Source organism: Delphinapterus leucas, chromosome 17 (genome assembly GCF_059928025.1).
Source record: "Delphinapterus leucas isolate spDelLeu-1000000601 "Yukka" chromosome 17, BTC_Dleu_Yukka2, whole genome shotgun sequence".
NCBI lineage: Eukaryota > Metazoa > Chordata > Mammalia > Artiodactyla > Monodontidae > Delphinapterus > Delphinapterus leucas.
The window spans coordinates 78,072,943-78,096,417 of NC_143145.1; the positions used below are offsets into that span (position 1 = coordinate 78,072,943).

At 43.8% G+C, this 23,475-nt stretch overlaps 1 protein-coding gene across 1 annotated transcript in view; it reads right to left on the reverse strand.

Annotated features, from left to right (window-relative positions):
* The window catches only part of CLVS1 (clavesin 1), a 227,081-nt gene that overhangs the window by 199,426 nt on the left and 4,180 nt on the right, over nt 1–23,475 (reverse strand). Inside the window, exon 2 of the mRNA XM_089899113.1 lies at nt 22,265–22,358. The gene's annotated coding sequence lies outside the window, so the exon portion shown is untranslated. The remainder of the gene's footprint in view (nt 1–22,264; nt 22,359–23,475) is intronic.

The following is a 23,475-nucleotide window of genomic DNA, read 5'->3' on the forward strand; positions in this document are numbered from 1 at the left end:
TTTGCAGCAACATGGATGCAGCTAGAGATTGTCATACAGAGTGAAGTAAGTCAGAAAGAGAAAGAAAAATATATACTATCACTCATATGTAGAATCTAGAAAAATGGTAAACTTATTTGCAAAGCAGAAATGGATGTAGAAAACAAACTTATGGCTACCAAGGTGGGGAAGGGAGGATGGGATGAACTGGGAGATTGGGATTGACATATATACACTACTATATACAAAATAGATAACTAATGAGAACCTACTGTATGGCACAGGGAACTCTACTCAACGCTCTGTGGTGACCTAAATGGGAAGGAAATCTAAAAAAGAGGGGATATATGCACATGTGTAACTGATTCAGTTTGCTGTGCAGCAGAAACGAACTCAACATTGTAAAGCAACTACACTCCAATAAAAATTAGTCAAAAAAAACAAAACAACGAACTCTCATTCATTCTAAATACTTTCCAAAGAGAAACGCATTACCTCAGCTGTGCCATCTTTAGACCGCAGTACCTTCTGATGTCCTCACTAGACGGACATTAATTCTCATTTTCTGACACCAGACCAACGATTGCAAATAGAACCAGTTGCCTTCCCCCCACATCCCCACCAATTTGAGCCTCTTCCCTCCCCAGGCCCAGCGTTTAAATGAGAAGGCGCCACAGTATGGCCTGCATGATCGCCAGTGAAGAGGAGATGATTTTGATCTAAAAAGTCCACATGAGGAACACTCCAAAATTATTCTTCACTCTAAATTTTACTGATTTTAAGGGCAAACTGAGTTCTGCCTCAAATCCTGTTACAAGAAGACATCAAGATGCATGCGCAAGTGGAGAACTTGGTATTTCTTCACCCATTCACTCTGATCAGGTTAAAACAACACCAGCTATGAACAAAAATAAAGTGCTGCATGTGAGAAATGTCTTCCAGTTTTAAGGGCCAAGGCTCAAGCTGAAAAGCTTCAATGATCTTAAGGGTCTGGACATTTTGTTTTCATTTTAAAAATAAAACATTTTGAGTGTCTTATGTTCCAAGCCAAGAATGCAGTCACTCTTCAAAAACACAACTTCTGGGCTTCCCTGGTGGTGCAGTGGTTGAGAGTCCGCCTGCCGATGCAGGGGACATGGGTTCGTGCCCCGGTCTGGGAAGATCCCACATGCCGCGGAGCAGCTGGGCCCGTGAGCCATGGCCGCTGAGCCTGCGCGTCCGGAGCCTGTGCTCCGCAACGGGAGAGGCCACAACAGTGAGAGGCCCGTGTACCGCAAAAAAAAAAAAAAAAAAAAAAAACACAACTTCTAATAATACCGTTGAACAATAAATTGTGGGCTGATTTTCCTTTTAAAAGTAACATCTATTCTTCACTAATTGATTTAGCCATATTGAAAAGAGCCACAGGTTTTTAAAAAATTATTTGACCAGCTTTTTCTTTTTCATTTCTGGAACATATTAATCTTACTTCAGTAAGCATCTCTGCTCCAGTGCAACACTTTTGAAGCCAAAACAAACCTAGAGATTATCTGCACTGTTGTCAAAGTTAGTAGTTATCACCCATGTATCTCAAATTGGAAATTCATGATTCTCCTTATTAAAAAGCTTACAGGAAGTGTCTTGAGAACTAAGCAAAGATGGCCTTTTAGGGATAGTATTAGAAACCCAATTGGTTACACCATCTCTCATGGTATAATTGGAAATAGTGGACATGACATTTTCCTGTGCATTACATTTAGCAATTGCTACCCAGGAGGAAGCACTACCAGGACAGGCAAATGTATCCTGGGGATTAGTGATAGCTCAGGGGTTGCCAAGGGACTGAGTTGATGACAAAATTCCATTAATTCCAACTAGTCATTTTGCCCTAGGATGTGCTGTCCAGATAAGTAGCTCTGACTATTTGTAGCGCGTGCAAATAGCCTGAAATACCCACACTGACTTACAAAATACATTCCCCTCCAGCCAAAATAGGATTTTTTTTTTCTTCTGGTTCAGGTTTCATCCTAGTGGTTCAATACCTGTAAAACTGTAAAGGGAACTGTGATATGAGTTTAGAAGAATCCCTTCAGAGTTGAAACTGCCTTACCAGGATTTGAGAATCCAGTGGAAACATCTCGCTTTCAAATCCCAACATGTTCAGCACATGGGAACAAGAGTGCCAAAGATTTCACTTACCAATAACAATGTGTGATATTTTTTAACTCATTTCTCAGGATTTGACAAGTATAAATGATTGTCAATCCTAGTTCATAACCACTAGGCATGAAGGTTTCATGTTCGTTTTTTTAAGCTTCTGTTTTCAAAACTATAAAATTACTCTGGTAAAACACAAATATGTATTTCTCCCAAAGTTATAGATGAGAATTCACGGTGCATTTACAGAGGATTAGAAAGCAAATGCCCTGCAGTCTGGTTAAGGACCATCTCCTCCCATCTCCCCGTGCCCTCACCCTGTCCTGTGACCCCACTGAACATGAATTAACCACATCGAGAGAGGTGCTCTGTTTACTTGTTCATCTCTCCCACCTACAAAGACTGTGAGCTCCTGAGCTCAGCCGCTGTCTCTTGTTTGTTTGTATACCATCTAATGCCCAGCCCATGGCCTGGCAAGTAATAGGTGCTTAATTAAAGCACTGAACCACGAGGCTAATATAGTCAACCATATTCTAACAGAGAAGCTAAATGGTGACTTGAGGCATAATTTTGGTCCAAAATGCAGTACTCGCAGCATTTATACTTTAGAAGAGGAAATGTACTTGAGCATTTCTCGCAGGCTACTTCCTTCCACCATTTGGTGTTACTTTTCTCCCTTCAACACCAAATAGTCTGCACTATTGATACTGTGTATAAAACAGATAACTCATGAGAACCTACTGTAGAGCACAGGGAACTCTACTCGATGCTCCGTGGTGACCCAAATGAGAAGGAAATCCAAAGAAGAGGGGAGATATGTATAGGTAGAGCTGATTCATTTTGCTGTACAGTAGAAACTAACACAATATTGTAAAGCAACTCTACTCCAATAAAATTTTTTTTTAAAAAATCAACCAGTCTGTTAGGAAATATAAAGGGGGGCAAATGGCATTGTAGCCCCCTTCATTTGGCCCCTGCCGTGACTTTCTTGTGATTCGTGGGGGATACATACTTTGGTGAACGAGAAACATCTGAAACCCCAACTCTCCAATCTGTAAATATGAGGGACTTTCTGCAAATCAAGATCAAATCCACCTACACTGATGAGATGCTATTTAACACAACTCTTGGAAAAGGGAAAGAAAATGGTAGAAAAGCCTCAGAAAAGGTAATGAAAAGCTCTAGAGGAGCTGAGATTTCAAGAACTTGAGATTAATTAGGATAGTGTTTTAGAAAAGAGAAGGTGGGAAAATCTAGATCCGGACAAGTGATGAGCAGACATTTTTGCGTGATGGACAATTAAGGAAGGTTAACGATGCTTAAATCTGTGCTTTTGTTTTGAGTTAAAACATATTTAGAATACCCTGGAGGTGGAAGGTACATGTTTCTAAAGATTGTGCCCTGACATCATAGAAGAATGCCAATGAGAACCTTGCCCTAATGTCATAGGACCTGGATGCTAGAATGCCAGCACCCAAGCCAGGGCCTACGTCAGGGCAGAGGCTGGCTGCTTTGTGCACGTCCCAGTAGAGACAGAAAACTGGATTCAAATCCTTATTACGTCTACAACATTTGTCAAACTCCCTTGGGTAAAATACTATTTCTGAACGTCCATCTTGCAATCCTGTTTTGAGGGGTGATAAAATCAATCTGGTTTCCCCATCTTGATCCCCACAAATCAGCCTCTTTTCTCTATTTAAGCACATTAATGTTAGAGTGTTGGTGGTCCAGAGCCCAGCTCCTAAGGCAGCGCCGCTGTCTTTGTGGGGAAGCTGTAAGGTGGATGCTAGCTAGCACGGTCTGCTAAATTCCATCCTCCAAACAGACCAGAGGGTGGAAAGGCCAGGCAGGTATATTTAGAGAGCAGACTGGCTTCCAGCGCACGTTTGTGGCCAGCGAGGCAAAGGCTCTTGGGGGGATCTTCCAAGCTAGTCCTAAGGATTCTAGACTCGCAATCATATTCCCTTGACACCCAGTTTTTGTCATGTGACCATGAGATCCTAATGAATTTAAACAGTAAGGAGCCAGTGCTAACATTTAATCTACTGCCCTGTGAGACAAGCCAGTATACCCTCCAGTTAGGGGTGCTCTCCATTAGCAGGACTCTAAATTCAGCGTGATGGTAAAGGACTATCAAGCCCCAGGGCAGGCCTACCAAGGGGAAAGTAAAGGCCAAGGGGATATTTTCCATGTCCCCCAAATCCTCCTGTGCTGGAATCTGACTCACAAACTCGGATTGAGTGTCCACTACCCAGTTTACATGTTCACGCACCTGGGAAGGACCCAAGAAGTGGAGTGAACACGGGGTGGAATGACTCCGAGGCAGGAGGAGAGCGAGATCTGTTGACCCCAGGTCAGCTCCCTGGGTAGAAACAGCACTCACATTCCTCTCCCCAATGGCACAGCCATGGGAGCTAGTTCCTTCCCCAGGTCAGCCTCGATTTCCCTTGACAAAGTCATAACTGTCATTCTGAAGACATGTACAATTTTTTAAAGTTGGAGGACAACCGAGCTCTCTCATTGTCAATTGAATTCCACCTGTCTTAGCAGTGACTTGGAAACTTTTAAGTAAGTGAGTAGGATGGCACTCAGAAACACACACACACACACACACACACACACACACACACACAAGCACTTTCAATTTCAATGCTATGAGTTCAACATCATTGAAAAGAAGGGGGGGGATATGAGGTTTCCAGGCCTCTTCTGGCTAGGATCCTGTAGGTAAATGAAAAGCCAAGTGATTCTTCTCCATAATCATAGTTTTTTTAAAAAAAAAAAAGACTTTGACTAAACTTTACCTTTGATCATTGGTAAACAAGCTAGCTCATGAGGCTGGCCCAATATAATGAGTTTTAACTCACAGACTGTCAAGTTCAGGTGCACAGTGTGACTTTGGTACAATTTTTCACCTCTTCAACTGTTTTTCAATTTTTTTGGGGGGGGGGCTGCGTTGGGTCTTCATTGCTGCACGCAGGCTTTCTCTAGTTGCGGCGAGCGGGGGCTGCTCTTCGTTGCAGTGTGCGGGCTTCTCACTGCGGTGGCTTCTCTTTTTGCCGAGCTCGGGCCCTAGGCACGTGGGCCTCAGTAGTTGCAGCACGCAGGCTTGGTAGTTGTGGCTAGCGGGCTCTAGAGCACAGGCTCAGTAGTTGTGGCGCACGGGCTTAGTTGCTCCGCGGCACGTGGGATCCTCCCAGACCAGGGAATGGAACTCGTGTCCCCTGTATTGGCAGGCGGGTTCCCAACCACTGCGCCACTGGGGAAGTCCCTCAGCTGTTTTTAATGTCTGTTCCCCCGATCTGTGTGCCACACAGCCTTGCTACAGCAAAAGTTTTGATGCTACTATTTTTATATAGCCAATTTAAAGCGACTGCTAGCCTATTTAATGCAGTCTAAAAATGAACTTCTAACCTTTAAGGTTTTTTTTAAACTACGTCCTTTGAATACCTGACTTCTGTACCCAAACCGTATCCCATTTCTCCATCTCATCTTGGACCACAAAGCTTCAGGAGGTAAGAGATGGGGCACATTTCTTAGGAAAAAAAAAAAAAAGGCTTGTAAAAGCTGAATATTTACTTTATGTCACACAATAGGAAACATGGTCAAAACATTTCCAGTGTGAAAATGGCTCTGTGGGCCCAGCAACTCAATTTTACAGTATTCACAAGGAAAAGAAGGATTCAAAGACTGAACCATCATAAACATACTTGTCAAACTGCTGCATTAACCAGAAAGCCGGTCAACTAATTCACGGTGGGCGATAGAGCTAAGAAGTGGGCTGGGATTCTCATGAGGTCCGGTTAGTGAATTCTTTCCCCATTATAATAGTTGCAAGGGAGGTCAGAGTATAGCCAGAAAGTTACTCCAGGAGTTGGAAATCAGGGTGTAAAGAGTTGGACGGATATATTAGTTTTCCAACTCTGCCGTAACAAAATGCCACAGACTAGTTGGCTTGAATAACAGGAATTTATCTTCTCACAGTTCTGGAGGCTAGAAGTCCAAGATCACAGTGTCAGCAGAGTTGGTTTCTTCTGAGGCCTTTCTCCTTAGCTTGTGGGTGGCCGTATTCCCCCTGTGTCCTCACATGGTTTTCCCTCTCTATGTCTGTGTCCAAATCTCCTCTTCTTATAAGGACACCAGTTGGACTGGAATAGGGTCTACCCATACAACTTCATTGTACCTTAATTACCTCTTTAGAGACCTTATCTCCAATTATAGTTCCATTCTGAGGTCCTGGGAGTTAGGGCTTCACCATATGAATTTTGGAGGGACACAATTCAACCCCTACCAATGCATGACTTCAAGGCTAGTTCACCAACATTTTCATAGCTTGGTACACCCATCCTCATTGCAAGGTGAGCCCACCATGCGGATGTGCAGTGGTGGGGTCTCTTCAGGGTACCCTGCCTGACAGCACTGGAAACACCAGTTCTTGGCCCATGGGATCCCCATTCGAGTTCAGTGATGACAGTCCCACCAGTGTTGCAATTTTCCTTCAGAGTATCTTTCAAGCGATTAGATCTAACCTTCCTGGGTTGCATTTTTATTTCAATCTTGCCTCTCTCGACTGGCAGCTTCCTTGGATTTGGGCTGTTCCCTAACTCCTGAGTCACACATTTCTTATGTATGACTTATTCTTTTCCACAAATGGCCAAACCCATTCACCTAGTGGGTTTCATTAGTTTAACTCACGGAAAGCAACCATATCTCAAAATTCTTCATTATACATTTCGGCTGCCACTAAGCCATTGATTAAAGAATTAGAATATAGTCATAAAGCGTTCTCGTAAAGATGTTGTTGATTTAACACTATAAGCTTCCCACTTTGTTTTAAACACATTAGTGACATCACACACACACACACTTAATTTGAATAATTTGAGTGCAGTTAAAAACAGAAGAAACAATACATAGATCAGAAATGGGCACAGCTATAAATGAAACTAAAACTGCAGACTGGTTCTGGGTCAAAGTGCCCACTGGCTTGAGAACCGGATATGCCATAAACCCAGCTTCACCATGAGGGTCCAGCCAATAGTGTAAGAGCTGCTTCTGGACAGGGAATCTCAGGAGACCAGATGGACGCAACTTTAGGGCCACCAGACAAGGAAGAAAAAAGAGAGGAAAAACTTTGAAAGTAACCTATTTTGACACAACTGCAAACCATCATTTCAAACCACATGAGAAAAATTAAACACTAAGAAAGATAGCCAACAAACCAGCTTCCACCCAACTAGAGAGATAGTATAGTGCAGACCTGTCATTCTCAAGTTTGATACACATCACAATCACCAGAGCATAGTGTTAAAAATATAGATCACAGATCCCCAAAGGTGCCAGGACAGGCACAGAGGTGCCAGATACGATGCAGGTCAATGAAAATCTCTTAGCATAGGTACGTCTCAAATATTGCATGGGACACACTCATACTAAAAATAGCTATTCATTGTTTATCTAAAATTCAGATTTAACTGGTAATCTGAAAAATGACCAGCCAGAAGAAAACTGGGTTTTGCTTTTTGGCTTTTACTAAGTCTAGCAAATAACCCTGCTCCCAACAAAATGGAATACTTAATAGACCAATCTGAAATGACTTTAACTTAAGTATGTTTTAGGACCTCAAAGAGATAAAGGAAGAAGTAACACTCATTTAATCAAACCACAAAAGTATGAAAAAAAAAACTGAGCAGATTAGCCAATTGCCCCCTGGAAATAATAATATATGTTGACATGGAAATTAACTTTTACAAAGTTAACAAACTGGATAAACCTATGACAGGGCAAAGTTAAAGGAAGAAAGGATGTGATATGAAGTAATTTGCCTAGAACGCTGTACAGAGAGATATGAAGCTAAAAAGCATGCATGAGAGTTTAAGAGACATACAGGAGGGTGCAGAAGCTTCCTCGTGCTCCTAACAGGAACTCTGTTCGGAAGACTGGATGGGAGGGCAGAGGGGTGAACGAAACGGGTAATGGCTCAGAGCTGTCCACAACACAGTGCGTACAGAAGGCCTCAGAGGGTGAGTAAAACAAACAAAAGCCACAAGGAGAATCCATATAGTAAAATGCAGAATACCAAGAATAAAGGTAAAACCTTTCAAAGCCACAGGAGAGAAAAAAGTCACAGAGTGACACAAAGGGACCATTAATGATGGTAGACGTTTCACTGGGGCCAGATGTGCTGGAAGGTCAGGGTGAGATGTTTAAACAGGATCGTTTACCACCCACAAACCACTCTGAAAGATCTGCAGAGGCACTGGAATCACCTGAGACTTGGATGTAACATAATCACAGAAGCCATATCCCATCACCTTGGTCACAGAAGCAAGTTACAGGTCACCCCATACACGCACACTCAAAAGAAGAGGTTATTCAAGGCCATGAGTCATTGGGAATCCTCTTAGAATTCGGTCTATGACACTGCCCTTCAAATTATCTATCCAATTGCCTCCCAAATATCTTTATCTTAGACAACACAGGTACTGACAAAATATGTCCAAAAGTAAATAATCTTTTTCCTCAACGCTTGCCCTTCCTCCTCTCTTGCAAAGCTCAGTTAACATTAACCCAGTCACTCAGGTCCAAAAACATGGCAGTCACCGTTCACTCCTCATTCCTTCTCACCACTCCCACTCAGACAGCCGGAAATGGGACTAATCTCCCTCTTCCATCTCCACTGCCTCTGCCTTAGTCAGGCAGTGGTCTTCTTGTCCCTAGACTGCACTTGAAGCCAGTCTTGAAGCCGTTAAGCAGGTCCTCACGCTTATGGCTTGCCCACCCGAAGCCACATGATAGCCAATGTTCTATCATAGTTGAGTCTATCTTCTTTTGCAGCTTTTTTGAAGGGCTATAGAAATGTGACAATAAGTATTTTCTATGAGGATGGGATAAAACTTTCTAAGCTTGAGGCAGTTAGGCTGGGCAGTCAAGACAGCAACCTCCACACCCAGAGAACAAGCTTAGCCTCACAGCTGGCTGCTGGGCTCCGAGGCCAGCCCTGGATACTGAGGGGCCCCTCGAGCCTGGTCCACACAACTGTCATTCATTCTATTCATTGTGTGTCTCCCTTAGAGTTACCAGGTTGAAAATATGGTCAGTGCCTGTAGAAATGGATGCTGTTACCTTAGTGACGGAGAAGTTTATTAAGATAACCCCACATTTAGGAGAATTGACATAGGGTCCTTTTTTTAAAACATCTTTATTGGAGTATAACTGCTTTGCAATGGTGTGTTAGATTCTGCTTTATAACAAAGTGAATCAGCTATATATATACATACATCCCCATATCTCCTCCCTCTTGCGTCGCCCTGCCACCTCCCTAGCCCACCCCTCTAGGTGGTCACAAAGCACCGAGCTGATCTCCCTGTGCTATGCGGCTGCTTCCCACTAGCTATCTATTTTACATTTGGTAGTGTATATATGTCCATGCCACTCTCTCACTTTGTCCCAGCTTACCCTTCCCCCTCCCCGTGTCCTCAAGTCCATTCTCTACGTCTGCGTCTTTATTCCTGGTCTGCCCCTAGGTTCATCAGTACCATTTATTTTTTTTTTAGATTCCATATATATGTGTTAGCATACGGTATTTGTTTTCCTCTTTCTGACTGACTTCACTGTGTATGACAGACTCTAGGTCCATCCACCTCACTACAAACAATTCAATTTCATTTCTTTTTATGGCTGATTGATATAGGGTCTTGCACCACCCTACCAGCTGGATAATCTTACAAGAATCACTCAGCCTCGTCCACCCTATTTTTAATGGGACCATACACCTGCCCACAGCTGTCTCTTAGAAATCAAAGAGGATTTGTGAGAAAATTTCTCCGATCCCTTTAGAAAAGGGTGAGCAGTCAATTTGCTAAATTATTTTTCATATCTGGTAGATATGTTCTGATAAATTTTATATTTTGTTGATTTTCCTGTTCAAACACTACAAAAATACCCTTAGTCACTGATGTGAAAAATGTGGGCTAATTTCTGAAACGATTGCAGCTCTTGCCAGGAAAGAGTAAGATGTAATACTGTTCTGATGTATCTCATATTTTGTCAGAACCCTTTCTTCAGAATTAATGACCTGGATGCCTTGCTCCAAAATATATGAAAGATAGGCTCTTTACAGAATTCTGCCGCACAGTTGAAACTAAATCAGCATGTGTGTCTGGAAAAAATCCATCATTTTGTGAAGCCAATAAATATCCCTCCTTAGCAAATGTACTGGTAATGGATCACAAAGTCACTTGATCTATCTGTATGCAATAAACTATCTGAAGGCATTGCTAATTTCTGAGCTCTCATTTATAGTTTTGTTGAAGGACCGAGAACCCAGATGAAAGGTTACAGGGACGAATCTGAGTTTCCTGTAGACCTGAGCCCACCGCTCTCCCCCGGCTTCCATCCACCTGCGATAACCAGGATGTGTCCCCTCCCACCGCCAGCGTGTGCTCGCCTAACTCCCTGAGCAATGTCAGCATCTTTCCAAGGCCCTCCAGTGGCAGAAAGCTGGAACTGCAAGACCAGGTAGACAGGCTGCCTGGAAAGCCAAGGGGCTGAGTGATTTGTCTCCACCCGCCCTCCCTGTGAACAGAGTTAGAGCTGAGAATCATGATTGATAAACATAACTAACCTTTTCCCTCACACATTCTATGTGGATAAAAATGGGGTCGAATTATGAGCCAAGTACTTCACAATCACTTCCTCCTCACCAAAACCCAATATACAGTTGGGAAACTGAGGCTGAGTCAGCAGGTCAATCACTGGAGGTCGTACAACTGGCCAGTGACAGAGCCAGACTGTGAGCTCAGGTCTCTCTGTCTTTTTCAGTAGCTTTCAGACCTGAGTGTATATCAGAATCCCTGAGAGTCTTTTAGAGCCTGGTACCAGAGCCCTGGGAGCCCCGTGATCTGTATTTTAATGCTATCTCCTGGCAAATGTGATGTGCATGCAACTTAAAGAGGCCAGCTCTGAATCACACCACCTCCCGACAGTTTATCAGGAGAGCAAAGCAGGACTCTTCCACCTGAGATGTCAGCTGCTTTGGGGATGGAGCATGAGACAGCATGGGTCTCACAGCTCCCAGAAGTTGCTCAACAAATAATATATGAGGGATATATATAACCCAATCAGTCTGCTGTACACCTGAAACAGACACACATTGTAAATCAACTATACCTCAATTTTAAAACTATGAGGTAGTTAGAGTAATCGAATTCATAGAGACAGAGGCAGAACATACACAGAATATATACAGAAGGTATATAGAATATATACAGAATATATAAAGTATACAGAAGGTACACAGAATATATACAGAAGGTATACAGACTATATAGAGAAGATATACAGAAGGTATACAGAAAGTATACAGAATATATACAGAATGTATACAGACTATATAGAGAAGGTATACAGAAGGTATACAGAATGTATACAGAAGGTATACAGAATATATACAGAAAGTATACAGAATGTATACAGAAGGTATATGGAATGTATATTGAATATATACAGAAGGTATACAGAATGTATACAGAAGGTATACAGAATATATACAGAAGGTATACAGAAGGTATACAGAATATATACAGAAGATATACAGAAGGTATACAGAATATATACAGAAGGTATACAGAAGATATACAGAAGGTATACAGAATATATACAGAAGATATACAGAATATATACAGAATGTATACAGAAAGTATACAGATATACAGAATATATACAGAATGTATACAGAATATATACAGAAGGTATATACAGAATACATACAGAAGGTATACAGAATATATACAGAATGTATACAGAATATATACAGAAGGTATACAGAATATATACTAAATGTATACAGAAGGTATACAGAATGTATACAGAAGGTGTACAGAATATATACAGAAGGTATACAGAATGTATACAGAAAGTATACAAAATGTATAGAGAAGGTATACAGAATATATACAGAAGGTATATACAAGGGAATACTACTCAGCCATAAAAAAGAATGAATTAATGCCATGTGCAGCAACATGGACAGACCTGGAGATTGTCATACTGGGTGAAGTCAGTCAGACAAAGAAAGACAAATATCATATGATATCACTTATACGTGGAACCTAAAAACATGGTACTAATGAACCATTTACAAAACAGAAATAGAGTCAGAGATGTAGGAAACAAACTTACATTTACCAAGGAGGAAAGGGGGCAAGGATAAATTGGGAGATTGGGATTAACATATACGCACTGCTATATATAAAATAGGTAACTAATAAGAACCTGCTGTATAGCACAGGGAACTCCACTCAATACTCTGCAATGACCTACATGGGAATAGAATCTTAAAAAGAGTGGATATATGTATATGTATGGCTGATTCACTTTGCTGTACAGCAGAAACTAGCACAGCATTGTAAATCAACTATACTCCAATAATTTTTTTTTAAATAAAGATTATGGTAACCAGGGACTGGGGGAGAGGAGAATGCAAAATTATGGCTTAATGAGTACAGAGTTTCAGTTGGGGATGATGAAAAAGTTCTGAATTTGGATGGTGGTGATGGTTGCACAAAAATGTGAATGTACTTAATGCCACAGAACCGAATGCTTAAAAATAGTTAAAATAACGAATTTTATGTTATGTATATTTAACTACAATTTTTTTAATGTTTTAATTTTTTAAAAAAGCATTATCCTCATTAAGCTTAAGTAATTTCCTCGTGATGTATGAATTCATGAAACTTGGCAGATTTTCTAGTTCTTTCAACCAAATGAACAATTCTATCTACCTCCAAAATTTCTTTCCTAAGCAGTTATTCTTTATGGAAAGTTCAACCATTTCCTCTGGCTTAGCAGTTACTGAAACAGATACATCCTTAAATTGTAGTTTACAAAGTTGACATCCATAAGCTACTCCCATTTTGCTTTTGTTTGGTTTGGTTTTGGATTTTTTAGTGGCGAAGAACTCTTGAAGAAAACAAATAAAATACACTAAGTCCATCAGGTCATCTATTCGTGGGATAACTTGGCCTCATGGAAGCTTAATGAAGCTGGATTCCCACATACAGTGGAAACTGCTTTAATAGACTAAAGTAGCTAAACAAAGTGACATGTGGCACTTCACATTTGTTTTGTTATATAAAATAGATTTTCTTTTTTTTTTTTTTTGCGGTACGCGTGCCTCTCACTGTTGTGGCCTCTCCTGCTGCAGAGCACAGGCTCCAGATGCGCAGGCTCAGCGGCCATGGCTCACGGGCCCAGCCGCTCCGCGGCATGTGGGATCCTCCTGGACCGGGGCACGAACCCACGTCCCCTGCATCGGCAGGCAGACTCCCAACCACTGCGCCACCAGGGAAGCCCTGATTTTAGATATTTTTAATGGCTTATTGACATACTATTGATACTGATTTTAGAGACACTGCAATTAATTCTTGTCATCAATATGCGTTTCTTATAATTTAAGGTTAAAATCCACTGCAATTAATTCTTGTCATCAATATGCATTTCTTAAAATTCAAGGTTGAACGACTCTGAATCCAAGCATCGTTCGAGTAGGGCCTTCCCAGCCTCCTCTGAAGCCCAATCTGTGCTCTGCTTCTGCAGGAGACTTTCAGTTCCTTCCAGAACCAGTCAGGCCAGAGAAGAAATGGAAACACACCAGCCTCAGCTCCACGGACAGTGAACAGTGAGATAAAAAGTCCAGCCTGGGGAAGTGTCAGTCACTTACGGTGTCAGCAAGAAACCTAAGTCTAGGCGGAAAGGAGCTATAAATAATTCTGAGGGCCTCCCAAGAATTCTTGGAGAATGTTCAGGAAAATCAAGCTGCTCCCAATTGCTCTGAATTCCTTTTCCGAGTGTAGACAATGGTTCAATGTCAGCTTACTCCTCCCCTCTGGGCTCTGTTCAGGACACAGCCCACTTTTCTTTCTGTTGCTCATGTGACAAAGCCCCAGAGGACTGTCACACCAGCCATTCTTTCTCCTCCTGGCAATCAGTTAAATGCACGAAGCCTTGACTTCCTCTTATGGACTCAGATCCATGCCTTGTCTTACAGCGTTTTGCATTCTCAGCAAGCTTTTTCATTTCTGATAAATGATTGGGTGCCTGGAGAGGAGCTGTCCCGGTGGAAAGACTAGATAGCTCAGGAGGCTGAGGAAATAAAAGTGCTTTTCTCTGATTCAAATCCCATTTGGTTAATGGAGACAAGAGGCTATTGTCTAAAAGCCATTCACCAGCAGAGAAGGAGCAAATCTCCCCCATACCCGGGAGTCTTTGCAAAGGTCACTCCTCTGGACTTGCTGTGAACTGAATATTGCGTCCCTCCAAAATTCATACTCTGAAGCCTCATCCCCTTGATGTGACTGTAATTTGAAGATAGAGCCTCTGGAAGTAATGAAGGTTAAGTGAGGGCATAAGAGTACGGCTCTGATCTAGTAAGATTAAAGAAAAGGAAGAGACACCAGAACTCACTCGCTTGCTTGATCTCTCTCGCTTGATTGATATCTCTCTCTCTCTCTCTCTCTCTCTCTCTCTCTCTCTCTCTCTCTCTCTCTCTCTCTCTCTCTCTCTCTCTCTCTCTCTCTCTCCAAGCCAGAAACAGAGACCTCACCAGATTCAGTCTCTACAAGCCAGAAACAGAGACCTCACCAGATTCAGTGCCGTGTCCATGGCCTGTTCTCATGGCAGCCCGAGCAGACTCGGACAGGCATGAGCCATTTCCGCAAGCTCGCCCAGCCTTGTCTCCTTGGGCCTGCATTTGCACCCCAGCCTTTCTCCTGACTGCCCCGGGACTAGCGGGTGAGCCAGGAAGAAGCGTTTAACGTACTAAGGTATGTAAGGCAGGTTCAGGTGGGGAAGAAGGCCCCTCCAGAAGAACACACACGCGAAAAGTATTTACCGAGCATCTCCCAGGCCCGTGACTCGGCCCAGTGAAGTCCTTTGTAAGCACGGGCTGACAGCACAAAGGAAGCAATTTTACTAGTAGCCAATCGGGTCCAGATGCTACTGCAGCATATTTCTTTATGATTCCTACCCTCATCTTCCAGCCTTTCAGAAGCCATGGCACATAGGCCAATGAGGTCTTTCTCTTGACCCCTTTCTTTCCTACCCTCGCCCACCCTCTGACCTAGACTCATTTTGCTGCCGCCCCTTTAGGTTAGACCTGTGAGGGGAGCTCTGTCCTCAGAGCCCAGGCCATCCAGCCCCTCATTATGCACTGCTCTGTCTTCTGCAGAAGCACTTGCCAGACGAACAAAGCTCTCTTTTGCAACCCATGACCAATTGGCTGTGGCTTTAACTTTTTTTCCAGTTTTGTCGAGCTATAGTTGACATACATCATTGGATAGGTTTAAGGCATTCAGCCTAACGGTTTGATTTACATATATTGTGAAATGTTTATCACAATAAATTTAGTTTGCCTCCATCATCTCATATAGATACAATGAAAAGAAAAACCAAAATAAGAAAAAATATATTTTTTTCTTTGTAATGAGAACTCTTAGGGTCTAGTCTTCTAATAACCTTCCTATATATCACCCTGCAGAGTTAACTATAGGCATCATGTGGTACTTTACATCCTTGGTACTTATTTATCTTCCAACTGAACGTTTGTACCTTTGGACCACCTTCCCCTGATAACTTTCGTTTTTAAATTGAGGTTTAATTTATGCACAGTGAAATGCCCAGATCTTAAGTGTGCTGTCCACTCAGTCTTAACGAATCTGCATCAAAGCACAGAACATTGATGTTGCCCCCAAAAGTCTGTCTGCCCTTCCCCACTCAATTCTCGCTCCCTGGAAGTAATCACTGATCAGAGTTCCATCACCATAACACAGTTTGCTTTACTTAGAATTTTATATAAGTAGAATCATACGTTTAGGTTTTGGCTGGTGAGGAGGTCTGGCTTCTTTCACTAGGAAAATGTTTTTGAGGTGCATCTATCTTGCTGCGTATACCATTAGTTTGTTCCTTTTGCTTTGATGTACCTTTTGCTTAGATGTACCACAGTTTGCTCATCCACTCTATTGACGGGCATGCAGGATACTTCTAGTTTGGGGCTCTTATACAGAAAGCTGCTATAAACATGCTTGCACATGTTGTTTTCATCTCTCTTGGATAAATACTTAGGTCATAGCGTAGTTGTAAGTTTAACTTTTAAAACACTGTCAAACAGGATGTACCACTTTAGGCTCCTGCTAGCAATATATGAAAGCTCTGATTGCAGCATGTTATCTCTCATTTTATCCATTCTAGTGGGTGTGCAGCAGTATCTCGTGATTTTCATTTGCATTCCTGAAGGATCGTGTGTGCTTTTTCATGCGCTTACTGCCATTTCATTATCATCTTTTGTGAAATACTTAAGTCTTTTGTCCAGTTTTTATTTGGTTGTCTCTTTTATTAATGAGTTGCAGGAGTTCTCGATATACTGGATACAAGTCATCTGTCATATGTATGTGTTGTGAATTATTTTTCCCAGTCTGTGAATTGCCTATCAATTTTCTTGATGGTGTTTTTTAATCCACAGGAATTTTTAATTTTGATAGTCTAATTTATTAATGTTGATTCTTTTATAGTCTGTGTTTTTTATGTCCTCTCTAGAAAATATATACCCACCTCAAGGTTGTAAAGATATGTCTGTGTTTTATTCTAGTAGGTTTATCATTTTTGCTTTCTCACGTAGATCTGTGATCCAGCTTCAGTTGATTTTTGTGTGCGGTGTGAGATGGAACAAGGTTCTTTATTTTTCCAAACAGATCCACAGCTATCCCAGCACTGCCAGTTGAACAGATTTTCTTTTCTCCATTAAACGGCTTTGGTGCCCAGGTTAAAAATCATTTGAATGCTTCTATGTGGACTTACCATTACTTTAATATGTTTATGTGAAAAAGAGCCCCTTCCTACCAGGAGGAAGGGAAGGGCACAGAGAAATTGATTCTCATCTGTACAAGGACTATACCAGGTCTGCTGTGAACCCTCCGGAGCAGGAGCTGCCCTGTCCTCGAAGAGAAGAAACCAACAGTGAATGAAGCCCAGGAGCCTTCAAGCTGGGGAGGTGATTGGCACAAACCAGGGGGCATTTCTACCTGAGGCCTGATTCTCACGTTAGCTTCTCAAGCTCTCTGATGATGAGAGAGAGAGGGAAAATCAATCAAAAGAGCTGTTGGCATTTGCAAAGGACAGAGTCCCAGTTTGTTGTTTTCCATCCCCACTGAAAGAGGAATGGTCCCAGGTTCTTCATGAAGCTCTGCTGTGTGGGGCTTCTTGATCCAAAACACAGTCATTTACTCTCATTTCTAGAAAACTGCATGGAAACCTCCTCAGTGCTAGGGCACTGAGCAGATATATTTAGAGTTTTACGGCTGCTCTAAATCAGAATTAAGGAGCAGGTAGCCTGACCAATTTTCACTTTCCTATTTCCTCCTCATAAATTCTAAAGTGATTCTTATCATAGGGAAGCTGACATTTTAAGAATAGTAATTTTTTTACATCCATGGCAGATAGGTCTCTTTGAAGTTTTGGTGGAAAGCCTTCCTTCCAGCTATGGTTGTCAAAGTCATAGTGTAGGGGCCTTGTAGGTATATTGAGTGCTTGGAGACGGGCAGGAAAGGAATTTGCTGGGCACTTGACTGTGCCGTGAACTGTGCTAAGCTCTTCAGAGGCAGCATCTCCTTTAATGATCACAATCACGGTACAAGGGAGGTTTCATCATTATTTTCTTCTAGATAACGAAGCAGAGGCGCAGCGAGATTCAACCACTTGCTTGTGGACACAGAGCTAATTGATCCTGAGTTTGAACAGAGGGCTGTCAAGCTTCAATGCCTGTTCCTAACCACGATGTAGGCTACATTCCTCTGTGTTGCTCTGGTTCATTTGTTTTATTTTTTGCCAGATCAAGCTATGTGTTAAAACTACCCGCCCCCCCCCCCCCACAAAGTGATACAGTGCCCTCATACGCTTTGGCAGCTACAATTTTTCAGGCCAGAATGATGACATGGTTGTTTCTGATTTTTCAGTTGGAATGTTTGGCAAAGAAATGCTATTTCCTCTGTTGAATCTGATGGTGTTGTTGAATACAGCCTCTTTCATTTCAGCTTCATTCAGAACAGACAAAAATCAATTCCTGCTTACCTAAAAAATAAAGTAACGTGCTCCACCGGGGGGAAAAAAAAAGATCTCAGGTTCCATGTTATTATTCTGAATAATGACAAAAGCAGGGATGGTGCTGAGCCTCTTGTAATTGCTGTTTGGGGTTTCCTTTTTTGCTTTCTTTGTGGAGAAGAAAAAAATTCTGATTTGCAGACTTTTTTTTTTCCAGCTGCGCATATAGTCACTCTTAAAAGCCTAGGGATCTAGCTTAAAATGGCTTGTAAAGCATCTTGAAAGGACTAGGTTTTTGTTTTTGTTTTTTGCACATCTGAACTCCATCTAACAGTATTGGTGCAACTTTACCTGGAAATGCCCCCAGGACACTGGGTTCAGGAGCCCGCCAGGTGGCCGACATTCATCCTTTCCCTCAGTATCCTGGAGGCACCCGGAAGGCCAGGACAAGCCCGGACCCACGATGTTGCAAGGACAGCTGCATGCAGACGCGAGGCAGGGGTCCCGTGGGCAGCACCCTCCTCCTCTCTGAACCCCGAGGCCGCCACCCTCCTCCAGGAGCGACCCGTCCCCCTCAAGGCTCCCCCCCGCCCCCGAGGCACAAACCTCCTCTCCCGTTTACTTTATCCTCGTTATTGGAGGACTTTATTTTTATGTCTACCTTGCCAGCCGCAGAAAACAAACGACAACAGTGCTTCCGATTGTCTCCACACCCGCTCCCCCTGGAGCAAACCCCACCTGCAGCCACCGTCTGCGAGACTGCTCTGCGTGCAAATGTTTCCAACAGACCTCTGAAAGGCAGCCACTTGCCCAGCCACGCGACTGCTTTCCCGCAAACACTGCGATTTCAGATTTTAACTGCAGCCCCTTGATTGGACATCAAAAGTCCATAAGTGGGTTTCCCTGGTGGCGCAGTGGTTGAGAGTCCGCCTGCCGATGCAGGTGACACGGGTTCGTGCCCCGGTCCGGGAAGATCCCACATGCCGCGGAGCGGCTGGGCCCGTGAGCCATGGCCGCTGAGCCTGCGTGTCCGGAGCCTGTGCTCCGCGGCGGGAGGGGCCACAACAGTGAGAGGCCCGCGTACCAAAAAAAAAAAAAAAAGTCCATAAGTGAGCGTTTGAAATGGCATCTCTAAAAGGCAAATCTACCCATTTCAAGCGCTTCCGCAGCGTTGTCCGAGAACCGCACTGGTTTTGTTAGGCAACAAGTTAGCCATGAGCAACGAGAGGTGGTCCCCTCGGCGGAAGGTCCAACAGCCACCTAATCCCGCCAAGCTATTTTGCCAACCCCGCCCCAAACACGACCCCATCAGTCCTCCAAAATGGTCAGGGTACCGAAACCACCACCCCCCCACCCCCGCCGGCTGACTGGAGGGACGGGCCTCACTCTGGCACATGCGCACATCTCAAGCTATCACGTCCTCAGATAACCTTTGGGCTCATTAAATGTTCATAAATATTCTATGAATACATACATCTAATTATAACAGACTGCATTATGGGAAGAACATGCACAGCCGAGCCTCTTGTTATATAACCTGCAGCTGTCAATTAAGACTATCAATCAACGACCTCCTGGATTACGGCAAAAACCTTGCCTAAAAAGCTCTACACCCCAGTCCTTGGGGGCCATTGCCTTCCTTGGCCTGGCCCACCTCTCTTTTGAGGTGTTCTCTCTGTTCTCTCCTTATCTTCAGTAAACTCTCTTGCAACGGTTAAGACCTCAGATTCTTCTTTGCGTCCTTACCAAGAACCAAGGCCCATGGGAGAAGGGGTCTCCAGACTCTCTTCTGCTAACAGTGTTTACCAATTTTTGAAAATTCGCTTGCACCACCCCTAGGAAAACACTCTGGTGGGTAGCATTAGTTATTCTTCACTTTAATAATCACCTTTTTCAGATACTTACAGAGAATCTGAGCCTCGCAGCAGCCAAGAAGAAGAAGAAATAGAAAAGGAAAGACAGTGGGGGGGACATTCGGTGAAATCTCGCCCCTACCCCACACGGGTCCATGAGGCACAGGGAGGGGCAGCTGAACACTCCCCTCCCCTCCCCTCCCCCGGCCTCCTCTGCAAGCGCCTGGTCTCATCCTTTCAACTTTAATAAACCAGGACCTCAAGGATTTCAGATCTGAAAATCTGCAAGGAAGGGGCTTGCATCCAAGTGGATCACCCTTCCTGGGGGAGAAAAATGCAAGAACTGGAAGCTACTCCTTCCAGGAAATATTTGTGAACCACTTGATATGCGCCCGGCCCTGTGAGAGGTCACGAGACAGGCCCCCCTCGTGCCCTGCTCCCCACCATCCCCTCACACTTTCCCATCTTTCCACAGGAACCTCAGCCCTCTTTGAGGCCAAAATCTCTCACTTTAAGAAGCCCTCGGAGGTTCTAGAAAGAGCAACAACTTCAAAATCAGACTGATCTTGACTTCAGTAAAAGTTCTGCCTCTTTGTAGCTGTGGGTGCTTGAAAGAGTAACTTAACTCCACTAAACCTCAGTTTTCTCATCAGTAAAATGGGGAGAATATCTACTTCATAGGATTATCATGAGAATTAACAAGATAACATAGCAAAGAACATAGCCCAGGGTCCAAAGCCAGTAAATGTTCAGTAAATATTAGTTTCCTCATTCTGGCCCCTTTCCATTTTCTGGTTTATTCCAAAATCCTCTGAACAGCACCGGACTTGAAAACCTACCTTCCTAATTCACCCAAGCTGCTGTACTAACACCGCAGAAGCCCAGCTCTTACTTCTCTTCACCTCGACATTGACTTCCTGTTACATGCACGTAGGTATAAGAGTTTGTGTTCCTCTAACCCTGGTAGCCAGTGTACTAGTCAGGATTTTTTTAGTGCAAGAGACAGAAATCTAATTTTTCAAACATGGTCTGGAAGAGCATTGATTCCCACCACCGAGAACTTATGTCCTGGCTTATCCAGGGCCCTGTAATGTCACCCAGCTCTCTCTGGCTCCATTTCTCATTCTGCTTTCCTCTGTGGAGCAGCCTCCTCTCCCACTGCAGATGGCCTGTCTGATGGGTGGAAAAGATGGCTTTCCGAGGCCCCGGAATCTCATCCTCCCAGCGTACCGACCTCCATAAAAAGAGGATGCATCACCCACAGTGCCTACACACCAACTCCAGGGATTTGCCCCAACTGGCCCTGTGAGAGTCACATCTTTGTACAACTGAGGGGACAGGCAGGTCACAGTGGCTGGGGCTTCTGGTGGAACCTCAGGGCAAGAAAGGGTTGTCATGACATTCTGGAGGGCACATGCCCGCTGCAGCCAAGGATCCTGGGCCCAGCGACCCAGGGCCCTACCCCTGGAGCATTAGACAAAGCCCGGCCTGACTGGGGTCTGTAATGGGAGTCAGGGGCGGGCTCCCCACCTGACCCTCCCTTCGGGGCAGGGGTAGAATCTAAACCAGGCTTTCCACGTAATCCATAGAAACTTCGGGTCCCAGAATGGGACAAGGCAGGTTTCCCCAGCATCTGGCCTCAGGAGATCAAGCTTAGGAAAGTGTGGAAAGGAACAGCAGAGCTACCCAGGGCCACTTGAGCACCTGGTCGAATGCAAGAAGTACTAAGCGCCATGACCTTGACCCTCTGTGTGGCTCAGAGCTTTGTCTTGCTGGACCAGAAATGAAGAAGAGTGAAACTGGAACATGGCAGCTAACTCAAGTCTTTCAAGGGTTCCCATCACACTGACAAAGCACTTCCGGCCTTACATTTATCTGCTCCCAGGACACACACACACACACAGACACACACACACGCACACACACGCGCGTGCGCACACGCCAGGTGCTGTGGTGAGGACGGTTACAGGGAAGTGTCTGCAGAGAACAAGAGGGTTGTTTGGCCTTTACTAGATGCCTCTTATCTGGGCATCACAGGAATACTTTTGAAATATTTAATTAGGTCACAACATGTCTGTAAGGAAGGTATTATTATTCACCTTCCCCAACTGAAAAAACTGAAACAGAAAGTTCAAAGCGTTCCCAGGAAGTGGGATTTCCAGTAGCGTGACGGTCACAGATTCTGAACGTGGCCACCAACTCACCTCTTCTCCTCTCCCGCGGCCGTGAGTGCGCCTTAGCAGCCGGAGGTCTAAATCCACATGGTTTAAGCTGGTAAGTCCACACAACGCTGGATTCCTAAAGAGGAGGAGAAATTTTAAACATAAAAAATATTGTTAGCTTAATCTCACCCACTTGTAGAGGTCATTGAATCCATTTCTCACCCTAGTCCTGGCCTGCAATGTTTTCTTTGAATATATCAAGGCACAGGGAACCATCCCCAGGAAACACTGGTTCCAAGACCAGACACCAGCAATTGCTGGAACACCCCATGTCTTATTAAGTTCGAATTAGTCCCTTCCTAACTCTGTGCGCTGCGTCTGTTTTTGCCCGTTGGAGTCCATTCATGTTTGCTTCCTTCCTTTCTATCTTCCAGCTATTACTGATCAAGAAGCTACTCTGTGCTGTTTAAATTGGCTTGAGCACCAGGACACAGCACTGGAGAGGAGAGAAGGGCCCTTGTGTCACGGGGATTATAGTTTGATGGATAAAGAGAAAAAAAAGAAAACAAATGAACAAAAATTTCAACTCGTGCTAAGCCTTATAGAGGAAATGAAACAGGATGATGAGATAGTGTGGGCCCGGGAGGAGGGGCTTTCTATGAGGGGTTATGAAGGGCTAAGGCGACATATGACCTGCAACGTGAATGTTCCTGGAATCACACAGCATATTTCCAGCCCTCTTGCCTCGGCCTCTGCTCATATTTGAAGACAGATACCGTGACACTCACGCACGCATGTGTAGGCACATGTAGGCACGCAGACACAGCTGTCTTCTTTCCTCTTGGTTAAACATCGATATTCCTCTATCATTTCAAACGTATAAATCTGTCCATCAGTGTTGCTCTTAAAATATAGTGTTCAAAACTGGAGAGTCCACTTTAAATTTGGTCTGACAGACAGGAGGGGTGGATCCATGCACTCACTCTCTTGTTCTGGACTCCATCCTGCCATTAACTAGACTTCTGTGCTTCCAGACATTGGGGTGCCAAAGTCGCAATCGGCTTTGACAACCTGTATTCATTAGTCTTCCCATTAAGCTCTCAGCCAACGAAGTACAGGAAGTCTAGCACATGCGCTGTTGCCGAGTGTCATCACTAGTATCCTGTCACTTTGTCATTTTGGGTGGGGAGGGGTAGTCAAGAGGAGGACCTGGGTCCCACCCTTTTTCTGTTAAAGCCATTTTGCTACCTGAT